This window comes from Bombina bombina, chromosome 3 (assembly GCF_027579735.1).
Source record: "Bombina bombina isolate aBomBom1 chromosome 3, aBomBom1.pri, whole genome shotgun sequence".
Lineage (NCBI taxonomy): Eukaryota > Metazoa > Chordata > Amphibia > Anura > Bombinatoridae > Bombina > Bombina bombina.
In genome coordinates, this window is record NC_069501.1 from 369,477,897 (window position 1) to 369,495,213 (window position 17,317).

Genomic DNA, 17,317 nt, shown 5'->3' on the forward strand with positions numbered 1-17,317 from the left:
TTTTATGGTGCGGCCAGAAAAAAAGCTGGCGTTAGTTTTTCGGGTCGTTACGGACAAAACTCCAAATCTAGCCGTAGGTGTGTAAAAAAGGATAATAGGTATGATAATTGATATGATAATATACCTTTAATAGATATACAACAATAGGTATATAGAAAGCGGATAATAGATATGATGATATACCTTTGACAGATATGCAATAATAGATTAAATCCTGTACTTACACATATATTTACTGATAAAAATAAAAATCAGGGTACAATCAATTATATAGCAATCCAAAAGTAACAAATAAACAGTAATTAATCCTCAAGAGTATAAAATAAATAGATATAAAAACAAATATTATGTAGTAATCAATACATAAACAAAGTGATCATTGATTTGATTGTTTGTTTTGTTGGATTTTTTTTATCACTCTGGCCCTTGATGCATTACCTCTGATATAATATTAGTTTATCTTCCTTGCACTTACTGGTAATTAGCTTCTGTAAATTTAGTTATATCTGTAAGGTGAGTTTTGCCCTTAGACTGTACTTATATCAATGGGTCTTGGGCCTTATCACCAAGATATTATATCCGTGTCAAAGAGACACTTTATTACCTTTTATGATTCTATTAGTCTAATTTAGTTGTTATATTCGCACTTTTTTGGTCTCATTAATGTATTTTTGCAATTAGCAATTTGGCCTTTTCTCTTTTCTGGCTCTCCTATTTGTACCCTGTGCTCCTTTAGGGTGCATGTTTTATAGGTCTATGGGTATGTTCTTCTTATTATTAAAGAACTATATTTGTCTCAGATATATCCCACTACCCTTTTATAAGTTCACTCAGTGGTTATATTTCTATGTCTCTTTCGTATGGCTCACTATGAATTATATCAGCTATGGCATTACGACTCAGCATGTATGTTGTTCATTATTTCTTTATTTCTCTTGCTGATATCCTATTTTTGAGTTTGCGCCTTACATTGGATGCACCCTTATAGCTGGTCTGATTGTAGGCCATTGGTGAATATTGTGTCTTTTACTTTTATTTATATATTTATATATTTAGGTCACTAGTATTAATTAACTAGTATTCCTTATTGCTTATATCTATTTAATTTATTATTAATTCATCATGGTTATACTGATGCTGTCGGATCTGTCGGATTACCATGCTGGAACTGTCTACATTGTGTACTCCACACCCATCCCTTGATCAATGGACCTCCATTGTCCTATTGGAAGTTAGATTCCACTAGCACCCCCCCTCCCCCGCACTGACTGTTTACATTGTGACATTTACGACATCTGGCTCACGTCCTTCACTATTTTTGGATTATCATCTAGTTGCTCTACAGTATATATAGTTGTTGCGGATTCTTAAAGCATATTGCCTATACCACAATATAGTTTGTATTAAGGTGGTTATTAATATCAGCCATTAGTCTAGTTCTCAACCATGTTCTATTTTTATATATATTTTGTCATGCCTTTTTAATACAGCTCTACATATATGAACCTAAATAACATCTTTTGACTTAGACATAATAGTATCCAAATATACATGATACATTGGGATCAGCGGATTTTTTCGGATTTTAATGTGTTATATAAGTTCTTAGCATATTAACGTATCTTTATACTAATGACTCTGATCAGGATTAATGCTTACCTTAGTATATGACGTATTTTGTCACTTTGATCATGCACCTTGTATACTATTGGATTCTTTATGAAAGGAGGTACCTGACGGTTATCATTATTTTCCGTAGTGTTTCTGTATACTTATTACAATCGTGCCCCGGACAAAAGAGACGTTATACACACCATATAGAGATATATATATTTATGAATATGATGACTCTGTTATCTTGCAGGACACATGGACTCTAGAATTATATATACCCTTCACGTAAACATTAAGAAATATGTGCTTGTGATTAATCACACTGAAATCAGCTGTGTTATTTGTGGGTGTGTATTTTTTCTTGATGCTGATTGGATAATGACAAACATAAGTGTAGCAGTTCTGACAACGTTTGTACAGCCTGATGAAACCGTGCTGCGACACGGAGAAACGCATTGCTGTTGTTACATTTTAACCCTTTTTAATAAACCTTTTATATTGGTCACTCTGCTGTTACACTTTATTGCTCCTTCTGGATTTTTAATACCTTTGCCATCTCTGTGGATTTCATATACACCTATCACTGGGCTCAGAAGAAGAACCGGTCTTTACCATCGTTTGTGGCCGGATATATTCAGTGGGTATTACCCCTTATCCCTAGACTCCCCCTGGTGGGACAAGAATATCTCCAGTTCCAGACGTGTCTAAGTGTCTGCCGGATGACTTATTGGATCCAAGCTTCCTGAATTGCGCAATTGTGCATCCCATCACGTGAGTAGAAATTTGGCTACATCTACATACTATACTTATTTGCCTGATTTGCACTATGTGGTGCCCTCTACCTCTTGTTTTTTAGATCAATATAAACTAAGAAGAATCTGTTTAACCATGAGAAGGACTTTGGTATACAAATGGAAAATCTTCGCAACGTCCCATGGCAATAATGCATTTGCCGGAATCGGAGGAACAACTAAGCGGAAAACAACAAAAGCCTATTTGCAGAGGAAAATATGTTCCTCTTTTGCAATAAGAAAAGTAAGGACTAGGTTACAAGTGAGGCACAAAAGTTTTTGCACAAGCGATATTGTGTTTTTGCAATCCTTTTTAATTGCACTTGAGTGAACAATTCTTACCGCGATCTCAGAGCTGTTGTTAACTGTTTTGTGAAACTAAAAAGTTGCACAAAACACTTAAAAAATACATTACAAAGTACAGTTACAGTCCTGGCCAAAGGTTTTGAGAATGACACAAATATTATTTGTCATAAAGTCCGCTGCTTCAGTGTTTTAAGATCTTTTTGTCAGATGTTACTATGGTATGCATAATTACAAGCATTTCATCAGTGCCAAAGGCTTTTATTGACAATTACATTAAGTTTATGCAGAGTCAATATTTGCAGTGTTGACCCTTCTTTTTCAAGACCTCTGCAATTTGTCCTGGCATGCTGTCAATCAACTTCTGGGCCACATCCTGACTGATGACAGCCTATTCTTGCATAATTAATGCTTGGAGTTTGTGGGGATTTTTTGTTCACCTGCCTCTTGAGGATTGACCACAAGTTCTTAATAGGATTAAGGTCCTGGGGATTTTCCTGGCCATGGAACCAAAATTTCGATGTTTTTTTTAGCCAAGCCTCTTAGTTATCACTTTTGCCTTATGGCAAGGTGCTCCATCATGCTAGAAAAGGCATTGTTCATCACTAAACTGTTCTTGGATGGTTGGGAGAAGTTGCTCTTGGAGGATATTTTTGTACCATTCTTTATTCATGGCTGTGAAATTCTATTGGCTGATTTGAATAGCCAATAGAATTTCATTAGCTCTCATCCTATTGGCTGTTTTGGACAGCCAATAGGATTTCAGTAGCTCTCATCCTATTGGCTTGAATTTCAAGAATCAAATCAGCCAATAGGAATGCAAGGGACACTATTTTGAAAAGGCTCCCTTGTATTGAAGATCCAGAGTATGGCGGTGACCGTATGAAGAGGACGCTCTGTGCCGGATGTCTTGAAGGATGGATCCGCTGGATGAAGACTTCTAGCCGCCTGGATGAAGACTTCTCACCGCCTGGATGAGGATGGATGTTTGGACTTCAGAAACTGTGAGTGGATCTTCGGGGGTTAGTGTTAGGTTTTTTGAAAACATTTTGGGTGGTTTTTTTTTAGATTACAGTTTTGGGCTTTAGGTAAAAGAGCCGAATGCCCTTTTCAGGGTAATGCAAAAGAGATGAATACCCTTTTAAGGGCAATGCCCATACAAATGCCCTTTTAATGGCAATGGGTAGCTTAGGTTTTTGTTAGAGTTATGTTTTTTATTATGGGGGGTTGGTTGGGTGGTGGGTTTTACTGTTGGGTGGTCTTTGTAATTTTTTTTCCAGGTAAAAGAGCCGATTTCTTTAGGGCAATGCCCTACAAAATGCCCTTTAAAGGGCTATTGGTAGTTTATTGTAGGCTAGGATTTTTTTTTGGGGGGGGGGGGCTTTTTTATTTTTATTGGGCTATTAAATTAGGTGTAATTGGTTTTATTTTTAATAATTTCGTTTGTTATTTTTCGTAATTTAGTGTTTGCTATTTTTTGTAATTTAATATTTTTTATTATTTGTAATTTTAGACTTACATTTTTTTTTAGTAGTGTTAGTTTTTTTTTAAAGTGTAATTTTTTTTTAATTAGTAGTTATTTTAATTTTAGTATAATAGTTTAGTATAATAGTTATGTTAGGTTAATTGTTAGTTTCAACTTAGGTTTTTTTAATTTCACAGGTACGTTTTTATTTATTTTAAGATAGAGATATTGTAATTTTAATTTAAAGTTAGGGGGTTATAGGTTTAGGGGTTAATAGTTTAATTTATTAGTGGCGATGTGGGTGAGCTGGTGGTTTAGGGGTCAATAGGTTTATTTAGTAGTGGTGATGTGGGGGGCTGGCGCTTTAGGTGTTAATAGGTTTAGTTAGTGGTGGCGGTGTTGGGGAGCGGCGGAATAGGGATTAATAACTGTATTATAGTGGCGAGGATGTGGGTGGGCAGGAGATTAGGGGTTAATAGGTTTAATATAGTGCGATGCGGGAGGGCGGTGGTTTAGAAGTTAATATGTAGTTTATGGGTGTTAGTGTGCTTTGTAACATTTTAGTTATGAGTTTTGTGAAACATTTTTGTTACACAAAATCCATTTTTTGAGTGTGGGATTGACGTTGTGTTACAGGCTAAAATGCTTGCTGTATAGCAATACCGACAGGACTCGTAATGGCTGCGTTACTGTTTTTTTGCTGAAATTGCCATTTTTTTCAGCGTTTAAACTGTAACACAAAACTCGTAATCTAGGTGAATATTAATAATAAGACAGAAATAAATATAAGGTAATATTGCCCGTATAGTCAATCAGAAGAATATATTGAAGTAATATACTAATATATTGAAACAATGAGAAGCACTTCATTATCTTTATATAGCTATTCGATATCAGATTGCAACATAACAGTATCAAATACAGTATATTAAAAATATTATACAGTATCACCCTAATAGTTATTTTATGATGGTCAGAGAACTAACCAAGAAGATATACAATTATGAGTTATTGCAAAAATGCCCTTGACATTAATATTTATGTTAATAATTTCCCAGATAGTTAATTCCATAATCTGGATATCTAACACTTAATAATACACATTTACAAACATAATCATTCAAATATTCACTAACATATAGTCGTTAAATATATTTAATATTTTAAATATTTTAAATTCATCTTCATCACCAGCTTAATTTTGAAACACACTACACGTTTGTTTTGTAGTTTTCAGTTCACCCAGTGAGCACATTACAATTATCACAAGTATGGATCCTGACAATGCTTCTATTTAATACAATCCACATAAATATTATTCAAGTTCACTTAAGTCATGCAATAATCTATAAATGATATACCACGTCAAGGTAACAGTATGTTTATTAAACAACGGCCACATTATATAAGTTAGGCATACTAATTAATAAAAACATTGATCGCTGTAAAAAAAATGTATACAATTTCTTATTTCTTTCATGTAATTAGCAAGAGTCCATGAGCTAGTGACGTATGGGATATACATTCCTACCAGGAGGGGCAAAGTTTCCCAAACCTCAAAATGCCTATAAATATACCCCTCACCACACCCACAAATCAGTTTTACAAACTTTGCCTCCTATGGAGGTGGTGAAGTAAGTTTGTGCTAGATTCTACGTTGATATGCGCTCCGCAGCAGGTTGGAGCCCGGTTTTCCTCTCAGCGTGCAGTGAATGTCAGAGGGATGTGAGCAGAGTATTGCCTATTTGAATTCAATGATCTCCTTCTACGGGGTCTATTTCATAGGTTCTCTGTTATCGGTCGTAGAGATTCATCTCTTACCTCCCTTTTCAGATCGACGATATACTCTTATATATACCATTACCTCTACTGATTCTCGTTTCAGTACTGGTTTGGCTTTCTACTACTTGTAGATGAGTGTCCTGGGGTAAGTAAGTCTTATTTTCTGTGACACTCTAAGCTATGGTTGGGCACTTTTATATAAAGTTCTAAATATATGTGTTCAAACATTTATTTGCCTTGACTTAGGATGTTCAACATTCCTTATTTCAGACAGTCAGTTTCATATTTGGGATAATGCATATGAATTAATCAATTTTTTTCTTACCTTAAAATTTGACTTTTTCCCTGTGGGCTATTAGGCTCGCGGGGGCTGAAAATGCTTAATTTTATTGCGTCATTCTTGACGCGGACTTTTTTGGCACAAATTTTTTTTTTCTGTTTCCGGCGTCATACGTGTCGCCGGAAGTTGCGTCATTTTTTTGACGTTTTTTTGCGCCAAAAGTGTCGGAGTTCCGGATGTGGCGTCATTTTTGGCGCCAAAAGCATTTAGGCGCCAAATAATGTGGGCGTCTTTTTTGGCGCTAAAAAATATGGGCGTCACTATTGTCTCCACATTATTTAAGTCTCATTATTTATTGCTTCTGGTTGCTAGAAGCTTGTTCACTGGCATTTTTTTCCCATTCCTGAAACTGTCATTTAAGGAATTTGATCAATTTTGTTTTATATGTTGTTTTTTCTATTGCATATTGCAAGATGTCTCCGTTTGTCCCTGAGTCAGAAGCCACTTCTGGAAAAATGCTTAACTGAGTTTCAGTTCTACCAAAGCTAAGTTCATTTATTTTAAATGTTATAAATGTTTATCTCTAGCTATGGTTTGTAATAAGTTATTATGATATACTTTTACATGCAGATTCCATTAGTATTTATGCTTTATACATTTCCATTCTTAAGTGCAAGAAATGTTTAGAAGATTTATAAGAAATATTTTTTCTGATTAAGGCTATGTCTGACTTTGTGCCTTCTAATACGATTTTTAGGTCTTTTTCACTTCTTTTTTAATTATTGAAGTTTCAAATGACCAACAACATACTGATTTATCCTTCTCTGATGATGTTTTTTTCTCTTTCAGAAATTCTCTTCATCAGATATTGACACTAACAAATCTACTTTTTTATATAATTTTTTTATTATTAAAGTACATTTGTTCTTTGTTGAAGAGGTGTTGATTATTTTGGATATTAAGGTAACTAGTTCTTTAAGACTAGCTGACACTATTTCTGCCTTTTTATTTCTTCTGTGATTTCAGAGGTTTTCTTTCCAATTCCCCATACTAGGGAATGGAATAGGCTGAGAATTGTCTTTTATTTTTAAACTATATTCTTTGTCAGCAGTTAAATTCAATTTGGAGGGTTCTCTACTCCTACTAATTATGCTATTGTTCTTATAGCAAAATAGTATTTATTTTCCTTTATATAGTTGTATCTTATTTTTGGAAAATTATTTAGTTTCAGGTACTTTTCTTGGTCCTGTGATATTGCAATTGCTTCATTTTTTCTGTTTACTTTAAGATCAAGTATCAGATCATGATTTATTTTAGCATTGTTAAGGGACAACATTTACTAGACTAGGTGCCGTTGCATTTGTCTTGTTGTTTTGCATTTTGCAAGTCCTCTGTTTTGACTGGTCCTTTAAACTGGACTATCATGCTAATGATTTCATTTGTGTCTTCATTTTATTGAATATATTCGCAAATGAGGGTTAATCTATGTCTTTAGCTATTTTAGCTAGAAGAATTCTGTGATTTTTAAAAAAAAAATCAAAAAAAAAAATCCATATTTCTTTTGTTCTAAGATAATCAATTATAATTGGATTCAATTCTTAACTGTTACTATGGGCTTCAAGATTGAGTTCTAAGACTAAAACTTTAAGCTTATACTAGTTTGGTTGTTCTTATTAAGGAACGAATCCTGAGTTCTTTCCCAAGTAACATGTTTTTAATTGGGGTTCGAAATTAGCTCCCTAATGTTGCGATGCACATGCCGTATTCCAGCTTGGCTGGTAAGGGGCAAGTTAAGACTTCTTTGAAATTTATTTGGTTCTATTTTGTCCAAATTTCTTTGATTTTATTCCAGTAAGGCTAACACTTTCTTTCAGTGTGTTTCTGTCCTATATATTTTGGATACTGTTGAGGCATGGCTGGGTACCCATGGGGTTCAAGCGCTGCTCAGACCTGGAATCTTCTGGGGTTTTTATTCCTGTTCCTTTTTCTAGGAACTGGGTTTTGGAATTTTTATTCAAACTATTTTGCCTTTTTGTGGTCATTGATAGCATTATTTGTTTTCTTTAGATACAATAAATGCGTATTCTTCATTTTTCTGTTTTCATTCAGATTATTTCCTGAGGATGCGGATTCTCATATGTTTCACTTGCTCTTCAAGACATAGTTAGAGGATCTTTTTTCAAAAGCTCTTAATTCCTCACGCAAGGGTCACCTTTTTTTTTAGGTTTCCAGATGGTTTATGTCACTATCTTTGGGACCTAGTTATCAAGCCGTCAACCTCAAATACGCTGGAATTCCGCAGCGTATTTGTGGCGAGGCTGATTCGCCTTAGTTATCAAAGGCTCGAGACTGGCAAAAGTAGAATTTTGTGACGTAAGCTTCGATCCGCCTGACTCAGTTCGACACAGATCGATTCTTACGTCACTCCAGATGTTCCGCACACAAGTGCGGCACATTCTCACTACTTTTGCTAGTTATCAAAAAACTAGCAGGTACGCTCGGCACTTTTACGGCCCAGCGTACCTGGTTTTCAAACCGCCACCCCTGGAGGCGGCGGATCCCATAGGAATCAATGGGAGTCTGACCATAGCGAAAGTACAAGTTCGCTGCTGCCAGACATCCCATTGATTCCTAGGTGAGCTGTCTACACCTAACACCCTAACATGTACCCTGAGTCTAAACACCACTAATCTGTCCCCCCTACACCGCTGCAACTAAATAAAGTTATTACCCCCTAAACCGCCACTCCCGGAGCCCACCGCAAGCTACTCTATACATATTAACCCCTAAACCCCCGCTCCCGGAGCCCACCGCAACTATAATAAATGTATTAACCCCTAAACCGCCGCTCCCTGAACCCGCCGCAACCTATATTAAATGTATTAACCCCTATCCTGCCCCCCCTACACCGTCGCCACCTATAATAAATTTATTAACCCCTAATCTGCCCCCCTACACCGTCGCCACCTATAATAAATTTATTAACCCCTATCCTGCACCCCACTATGCCGCCGCCACTGTAATAAAATTATTAACCCCTAAACCTAAGTCTAACCCTAACCCTTACGCCCCCCTAACTTAAATATTAATTAAATAAATCTAAATAAATTAACTCTTATTAACTAAATGAATCCTATTTAAAACTAAATACTTACCTATAAAATAAACCCTAATATAGCTACAATATAAATAATAATTATATTCTAGCTATCTTAGGATTTATTTTTATTTTACAGGTACCTTTCAATTTATTTTAACTAGGTACAATAGCTATTAAATAGTTATTAACTATTTAATAGCTTACCTAGCTAAAATAAACTGAAATTTACATGTAAAATAAATCCTAACCTAAGTTACAATTACACCTAACACTACACTATACTTTAATAAATTATTCCTATTTAAAAATAAATACTTATGTGTAAAATAAACACTAAGATAGCTACAATATAATTAATAATTATATTGTAGCTATCTTAGGATTTATATTTATTGTACAGGTAACTTTGTATTTATTTTAGCTAGTTAGAATAGTTATTAAATAGTTATTAACTATTTAATAACTACCTAGCTAAAAGAAATACAAAATTACCTGTAAAATAAATCCTAACCTAAATTACAATTAAACCTAACACTACACTATCATTAAATTAATTAAATAAACTACCTACAAATAACTACAATTAAATACAATTACATAAACTAACTAAAGTACAAAAAATAAAAAAAGCTAAGTTACAAAAAATAAAAAAATAAGTTACAAACATGTTAAAAATATTACAACAATTTTAAGCTACTTACACCTAATCTAAGCCCCCTAATAAAATAACAAACCCCCCCAAAATAAAAAAAATGCCCTACCCTATTCAAAATTAAATAAAGTTCAAAGCTCTTTTACCTTACCAGCCCTGAAAAGGGCCATTTGTGGGGGCATGCCCCAAAGAAAACAGCTCTTTTGCCTGTAAAAGAAAAATACAGCCCCCCCCAACATTAAAACCCACCACCCACATACCCCTAATCTAACCCAAACCCCCCTTACAAAAAGCTAACACTAATCCCCTGAAGATCATCCTACCTTTAGTCGTCTTCACTCAGCCGAGCCACCGATGGAACCGAAGTGGACATCCGGAGCGGAAGAAGTTAATCCTCCAAGCGGCGCTGAAGAAATCTTCCATCCGATGAAGTCATCATCCAGGCGGCGCTGAAGAAAAGTCTTCTATCCGGGCAAAGTCATCTTCCAAGCCGGGTCTTGAATCTTCCATCAGCCAATCAGATTTTTCCTACCTTAATTCCGATTGGCTGATAGAATCCTATCAGCCAATCGGAATTGAGGGGACACCATCTTGGATGACGTCCCTTAAAGGAGCCTTCATTTGTTGTAGTCCGTCGGTGAAGAAGGAGGTTCCGCGTCGGCGGAAGGAAGATTCAAGACCCGGGTTGGAAGATGACTTCGCCCGGATAGAAGACTTTTCTTCAGCGCCGCCTGGATGATGACTTCATCGGATGGAAGATTTCTTCAGCGCCGCTTGGAGGATTAACTTCTTCCGCTCCGGATGTCCACTTCGGTTCGATCGGTGGCTCGGCTGAGTGAAGACGACTAAAGGTAGGAAGATCTTCAGGGGATTAGTGTTAGGTTTTTGTAAGGGGGGTTTGGGTTAGATTAGGGGTATGTGGGTGGTGGGTTTTAATGTTGGGGGGGTTGTATTTTTCTTTTACAGGCAAAAGAGCTGTTTTCTTTGGGGCATGCCCCCACAAATGGCCCTTTTAAGGGCTGGTAAGGTAAAAGAGCTTTGAACTTTATTTAATTTAGAATAGGGTAGGGCATTTTTTTATTTTGGGGGGGTTTGTTATTTTATTAGGGGGCTTAGATTAGGTGTAAGTAGCTTAAAATTGTTGTAATATTTTTAACATGTTTGTAACTTATTTTTTTATTTTTTGTAACTTAGCTTTTTTTATTTTTTGTACTTTAGTTAGTTTATGTAATCGTATTTAATTGTAGTTATTTGTAGGTAGTTTATTTAATTAATTTAATGATAGTGTAGTGTTAGGTTTAATTGTAACTTAGGTTAGGATTTATTTTACAGGTAATTTTGTATTTCTTTTAGCTAGGTAGTTATTAAATAGTTAATAACTATTTAATAACTATTCTAACTAGCTAAAATAAATACAAAGTTACCTGTAAAATAAATATAAATCCTAAGATAGCTACAATATAATTATTAATTACATTGTAGCTATCTTAGGCCTAGATTTGGAGTTCGGCGGTAAAAGGGCTGTTAACGCTCCGCGGGCTTTTTTCTGGCCGCACCATAAATTTAACTCTGGTTTCGAGAGTTTAATCAAATGCTGCGTTAGGCTCCAAAAAAGGAGCGTAGAGCATTTTTTCCGCAAATGCAACTCTCGATACCAGAGTTGCTTACGGACGCGGCCGGCCTCAAAAACGTGCTCGTGCACGATTCTCCCATAGGAAACAATGGGACTGTTTGAGCTGGAAAAAAACCTAACACCTGCAAAAAAGCAGCGTTCAGCTCCTAACGCAGCCCCATTGTTTCCTATGGGGAAACACTTCCTACGTCTGCACCTAACACCCTAACATGTACCCCGAGTCTAAACACCCCTAACCTTACACTTATTAACCCCTATTCTGCCGCCCCCGCTATCGCTGACCCCTGCATATTTTTTTTAACCCCTAATCTGCCGCTCCGTAAACCGCCGCAACCTACGTTCTCCCTATGTACCCCTAATCTGCTACCCCTAACACCGCCGACCCCTATATTATATTTATTAACCCCTAACCTGCCCCCCACAACGTCGCCGACACCTGCCTACACTTATTAACCCCTAATCTGCCGAGCGGACCTGAGCGCTACTATAATAAAGTTATTAACCCCTAATCCGCCTCACTAACCCTATCATAAATAGTATTAACCCCTAATCTGCCCTCCCTAACATCGCCGACACCTAACTTCAATTATTAACCCCTAATCTTCCGATCGGAGCTCACCGCTATTCTAATAAATGGATTAACCCCTAAAGCTAAGTCTAACCCTAACACTAACACCCCCCTAAGTTAAATATAATTTTTATCTAACGAAATAAATTAACTCTTATTAAATAACTTATTCCTATTTAAAGCTAAATACTTACCTGTAAAATAAATCCTAATATAGCTACAATATAAATTATAATTATATTATAGCTATTTTAGGATTAATATTTATTTTACAGGCAACTTTGTAATTATTTTAACCAGGTACAATAGCTATTAAATAGTTAAGAACTATTTAATAGTTACCTAGTTAAAATAATAACAAATTTACCTGTAAAATTAGGATTTATTTTACAGGTAAGTATTTAGCTTTAAATAGGAATAATTTATTTAATAAGAGTTAATTTATTTCGTTAGATGTAAATTATATTTAACTTAGGGGGGTGTTAGTGTTAGGGTTAGACTTAGCTTTAGGGGTTAATACATTTATTAGAATAGCGGTGAGGTCCGCTCGGCAGATTAGGGGTTAATAATTGAAGGTAGCTGTCGGCGATGTTAGGGAGGGCAGATTAGGGGTTAATACTATTTATGATAGGGTTAGTGATGCGGATTAGGGGTTAATAACTTTATTATAGTAGCGCTCAGGTCCGCTCGGCAGATTAGGGGTTAATAAGTGTAGGCAGGTGTCGGCGACGTTGAGGGGGGCAGATTAGGGGTTAATAAATATAATATAGGGGTCGGCGATGTTAGGGGCAGCAGATTAGGGGTACATAGGGATAACTTAGGTGGCGGCGATTTGCGGTCGGAAGATTAGGGGTTAATTATTTTAAGTAGCTGGCGGCGACGTTGTGGGGGGCAAGTTAGGGGTTAAGAAATATAATATAGGGGTCGGCGGGGTTAGGGGCAGCAGATTAGGGGTACATAAGTATAACGTAGGTGGCGGTCGGCAGATTAGGGGTTAAAAATTTAAATCGAGTGGCGGCGATGTGGGGGGACCTCGGTTTAGGGGTACATAGGTAGTTTATGGGTGTTAGTGTACTTTAGGGTACAGTAGTTAAGAGCTTTATAAACCGGCGTTAGCCCAGAAAGATCTTAACTCCTGCTATTTTCAGGCGGCTGGAATTTTGTCGTTAGAGCTCTAACGCTCACTTCAGAAACGACTCTAAATACCAGCGTTAGAAAGATCCCATTGAAAAGATAGGCTACGCAAATGGCGTAGGGGGATCTGCGGTATGGAAAAGTCGCGGCTGAAAAGTGAGCGTTAGACCCTTTAATCACTGACTCCAAATACCAGCGGGCGCCCAAAACCAGCGTTAGGAGCCTCTAACGCTGGTTTTGACGGCTACCGCCGAACTCCAAATCTAGGCCTTAGTGTTTATTTTACAGGTAAGTATTTATTTTTAAATAGGAATAATGTATTAAAGTATAATGTAGTGTTAGGTGTAATTGTAACTTAGGTTAGGATTTATTTTACAGGTAAATTTCAGTTTATTTTAGCTAGGTAAGCTATTAAATAGTTAATAACTATTTAATAGCTATTGTACCTAGTTAAAATAAATTGAAAGGTACCTGTAAAATAAAAATAAATCCTAAGATAGCTAGAATATAATTATTATTTATATTGTAGCTATATTAGGGTTTATTTATAGGTAAGTATTTATTTTTAAATAGGATTAACTTAGTTAATAAGAGAAATATTATTTAGATTTATTTAATTAATATTTAAGTTAGGGGGGTGTTAGGGTTAGGGTTAGACTTAGGTTTAGGGGTTAATAATTTTATTACAGTGGCGGTGGCGTAGTGGGGGGCAGGATAGGGGTTAATAAATTTATTATAGGGGCGACGGTGTAGGGGAGGCAGATTAGGGGTTAATAAATTTATTATAGGTGACGACGGTGTAGGGGGGCAGGATAGGGGTTAATACATTTAATATAGGTTGCGGCGGGTTCAGGGAGCGGCGGTTTAGGGGTTAATACATTTATAAGAGTTGCGGCAGGGTCTAGGAGCGGCGGTTTAGGGGTTAATACATTTATAAGAGTTGCGGCAGGGTCTAGGAGCGGCGGTTTAGGGGTTAGTAACTTTATTGAGTTGCGGGAGGCTCCGGGGGCGCCGGTATAGGGATAGAACAGTGTAGTTAGTGTGAGTGCTTAGTGACAGGCTAGCAATAAAGCTGGGACAAAGCCGAAGAGCAGCGAGATCGGATGAGTGATAACTGTCACAGTCCGCTGCTCATCGCCCTGCGGATTTTTGACAGCTTTATTTGATAACTTAGGCGTATTTTTTCAGGTCTGCGGCGGCGAAGGTAGGCGAGCTTAGGCGGGCGTATTGGGCCGGCGAAGCCAGAAAAGTAGACGGCTTGATAACTACCCCCCTTTGTCTATCAGACAAGGGATAATTTGTATTGGGTTCCGTCTGTCGGTACCTTTAGTCTCTATTATTTCCTTCAGTTGCTATATATGCATAGAAGCTTTAACAGCATTGGATTCAATTCCCTTTGCTCATTTTCAATGGAAAGATCCTTTCCAGCTTTTTATGAGTGTTGTTTCTTCAAGAATATGGTTGGAGGATCAATTAACCAATCAGTTTGTTGATTCCTCAGACAAGAGTAACCTTTTTTAGATTTCCGGATAGATTCAGTGTCCATGACTCTGTCTCTGTTGGTTAGGAGACGTCTGAAATTGGTTTCAGCTTATCAAAACCTTCAGTCTCAATCATTCCCTTTGGTAGCCTTATGCATGGAAATTCTAGGTTCTTATGACTGCTGCATTGGACGTGTTCCCCTTTGCTCATTTTCACATGCAACCTCTTCAGCTCTGTATGCTGAACCAGTGGTGCCGGGATTATACAAAGATATCTCATTTAATATCTTTAAAACTGATTGTTCGACACCCTCTGACGTGGTACAGACCACCATCGTTTAGTTCAGGGGGCTTCTTTTTTTCTTCCAACCTGGACTGTGATCTCAACAGGTGCAAGTCTGACAGGTTGGGGAGCTGTATGGGGGTTTCTGACAGCACAAGGGGTTTGGGAAATCTCAGGAGGTGAGATTACCAATCAATATTTTGGAACTCCATGCAATTTTCAGAAGCTCTTCAGTCATGGCCTCTTCTAAAGAGAGAATCGTTCATTTGTTTTCAGACAGACAATGTCACAACTGTGGCATATGTCAATCATCAAGGAGGGACTCACAGTCCTCTGGCTATGAAAGAAGTATCTCGAATACTGTTATGGGCGGAATCCAGCTCCTGTCTAATCCCTGCGGTTCATATCCCAGGTATTGACAATTGGAAAGTGGATTATCTCAGTCGCCAAACGTTACATCCGGGCGAATGGTCTCTTCACCCAGAGGTGTTTCTTCAGATTGTTCAAATGTGGGGACTTCCAGAAATAGATCTAATGGCTTCTCATCTAAACAAGAAACTTCCCAGGTATCTGTCCAGATCCAGGGATCCTCAGGCGGAAGCAGTGGATGCATTGTCACTTCCTTGGAAGTATCATCCTGCCTATATCTTTCCGCCTCTAGTTCTTCTTCCAAGAGTAATCTCCAAGATTCTGAAGGAATGCTCGTTTTTTCTGCTGGTGGCTCCAGCATGGTCTCACAGGTTTTGGTATAGGAATCTTGTCCGCATGGCTTCTTGCCAACCGTGGACTCTTCCGTTAAGACCAGTCCATCTGTCACAAGGTCCTTTTTTACCATCAGGATCTCAAATCCTTAAATTTAAAGGTATGGAGATTGAACGCTTGATTCTTAGTCAAAGAGGTTTCTCTGACTCTGTGATTAATACTATGTTACAGGCTGGTAGATCTGTATCTAGGAAGATATATTATAGAGTCTGGAAGACTTACATTTCTTGGTGTCTTTCTCATCATTTTTCCTGGCATTCTTTTAGAATTCCGAGAATTTTTCAGTTTCTTCAGGATGGTTTGGATAAAGGTTTGTCTGCAAGTTCCTTGAAAGGACAAATCTCTGCTCTTTCTGTTCTTTTTCACAGAAGGATTGCTATTCTTCCTGATATTCATTGTTTTGTACAAGCTTTGGTTCGTATAAAACCTATTATTAAGTTAATTTCTCCTCCTTGGAGTTTGAATTTGGTTCTGGGGGCTCTTCAAGCTCTTCCGTTTGAACCTATGCATTCACTGGACATTAAATTACTTTCTTGGAAAGTTTTGTTTTCTTTTGGCCATCTCTTCTGCTAGAAGAGTTTCTGAATTATCTGCTCTTTCTTGTGAATCTCCTTTTCTGATTTTCCATCAGGATAAGGCGGTGTTGCGAACTTCTTTTAAATTTTTATCTAAGGTTGTGAATTCTAACAACATTAGTAGAGAAATTGTGGTTCCTTCATTATGTCCTAATCCTAAGAATTCTAAGGAGAGATCATTGCATTCTTTGGATGTAGTTAGAGCTTTGAAATATTATGTTGAAGCTACTAAGAATTTCCGAAAGACTTCTAGTCTATTTGTTATCTTTTCCGGTTCTAGGAAAGGTCAGAAGGCCTCTGCCATTTCTTTGGCATCTTGGTTGAAATCTTTAATTCATCATGCTTATGTTGAGTCGGGTAAATCTCCGCCACAAAGGATTACAGCTCATTATACTAGGTCAGTTTCTACTTCCTGGGCGTTTAGGAATGAAGCTTCGATTGATCAGATTTGCAAAGCAGCAACTTAGTCTTCTTTGCATACTTTTACTAAATTCTACCATTTTGATGTGTATTCTTCTTCTGAAGCAGGTTTTGGTAGAAAAATACTTCAGGCAGCTGTTTCAGTTTGATTCTTCTGCTTATAATTTCAGTTTTCTTCATTATAAGATTTAAACTTTATTTTGGGTGTGGATTATTTTTCAGCGGAATTGGCTGTCTTTATTTTATCCCTCCCTCTCTAGTGACTCTTGCGTGGAAGATCCACATCTTGGGTAGTCATTATCCCATACGTCACTAGCTAATGGACTCTTGCTAATTACATGAAAGAAAACATAATTTATGTAAGAACTTACCTGATAAATTCATTTCTTTCATATTAGCAAGAGTCCATGAGGCCCACCCTTTTTTGTGGTGGTTATGATTTTTTTGTATAAAGCACAATTATTCCAATTCCTT